This window comes from Centruroides vittatus, unplaced genomic scaffold (genome assembly GCF_030686945.1).
Source record: "Centruroides vittatus isolate TY-2023 unplaced genomic scaffold, ASM3068694v2 contig_941, whole genome shotgun sequence".
Lineage (NCBI taxonomy): Eukaryota > Metazoa > Arthropoda > Arachnida > Scorpiones > Buthidae > Centruroides > Centruroides vittatus.
In genome coordinates, this window is record NW_027122625.1 from 716,537 (window position 1) to 718,244 (window position 1,708).

At 33.1% G+C, this 1,708-nt stretch overlaps 1 long non-coding RNA gene across 1 annotated transcript; it reads left to right on the forward strand.

Annotated features, from left to right (window-relative positions):
* The first annotated feature begins 230 nt into the window (after window positions 1-230).
* On the forward strand, window positions 231-1,446 carry LOC136984969 (uncharacterized). The gene is made up of 2 exons (XR_010882264.1): window positions 231-285; window positions 1,298-1,446. It is a non-coding gene; the product is annotated as an uncharacterized lncRNA (long non-coding RNA).
* The last annotated feature ends 262 nt before the right edge of the window (window positions 1,447-1,708 follow it).

Below are 1,708 nucleotides of genomic sequence, written 5' to 3' on the forward strand. Positions count from 1 at the left end.
CTGAAGGAACTAGAATAGAACTTGCTGCTAAATTTTCGTTTAGCCCCAATTGCACCTATAGCTGTCCGTGCCAACCTAACTTACGGTATGTATTATTGTATTATTTAAATTTTATCGAAATAAAGAAGTAAATATGTGTCATTCTTTGTTTTTAGTTTCGATGTATGTAAGCTGGTGAAGGAAAAGTCTGTTGTTTGTTCAATTGACGGCCAACCTTGCAAGCAATGTCCTTTTGGTCCTGGATTCTTACGGCTTCGAAACTTAGTAATTGAGACTAACGAACACGTGAATACATTTTGTTGCTTTCTTATTTTTTAGTTGAACCGCATTGTTTATAAATTGTATTTAAAAGATAAGTAAATAAGCCTGAATAGATGATTTACTTCTTTTTAGAAATGGTTTGATAGTAGAATACACGGTGGCTGGCCGGATACGGTGTTGGTCTGCCTCTCTGGGGTACCCCGAGCGGCAGACCAATGCCTTATCCGGCCAGAATCGAATCACGGACTGTCTAAACATCCCAGGAATGGTTTTCGTGTGGTCTGTTCTTGATATCGGGTCCGTCCTTTCCCGTTCGGTCGCATCATCTTAGGACGGACCCGAAACCACAAATTTATTTTTAACGTCAGAGTTGTTTATTTTAGAAACAATTTCACGATATTGTTTAATTCGTGATAATTCTGTCATTGGTGAAATATAAAATATGACAAAATCGTTTTCGATAATTTTAATTTTAAATAAAAGTTTTAAAACGAATAGTGAAATGTAATTTCCCACGTCGGAACTTACGAGTTTTCAGTACAACAGAATGCAAGCATTTGAACTCTCGGAACGTTCGGAGTTTTCGGAAATTCGAAATTATCATTGCAACTGCACAGAACTGATTTGTGAACGCTCTGACAGAAAACATTTGTTTTCTCTATTGTTAAATAATGACTTTTGATTACAGCGAGTGTTATTATTGTTACAGTTCTGTTTATTGGTGTAAAACGTCTTTGTCAAAATAAATCCTTTCGTCTTAAACTGTTACATTTTATTATGAACATTTCTCAGCATATTTACATGTAATGTGTGTAGTATTATGTTCTTTTGTTATTTGCTTGTCGATTTTCAATATTTCTCATTTCGTTTAAACTACGAAGTTATAATAAGAGTAAAATTGTAACACTAGTTTTCATTTAATTTTATTTAGTTTCTCTTTAGTGAATGTCTCTATCCTAATTTGTGTATTGATATTTGCATATAACTTCAATACAATTATTTATTCTGATGTTACTAAAATCTTATTTTATTTCAGAACCGTCCTGGAAATATGTCACTGACCATTAGAGTCTATGATGCGCAGAGTAGTTTATTAGCATGCTATGAAACAGACGTCGAGATAAAGTAATAAAATATTCGTCCAAAATATGAATTTTATGAAATAAAATTGAAATTTCTTTAAAAGTACTTTTATTGCGATATTTTAATGTTTACCTAACTAAATTATAACGTCCGTATTTAATGTAAGAAACGGCCAATGTCATCGCAAACCCGTTTTCGAAATGGCGGCCACGGCATAAGATAAACCAAAAATTATAAGATTATGTAAAAGTTTCTCTACTTCTTTCGATCGGTTAATTCTTCGGTTAAGTATTTAATATATGTGATAGAGGGTTTTGTCCATCTTGGGGGTTACGAAGTGAAGATGACAATAATATTCCAATTC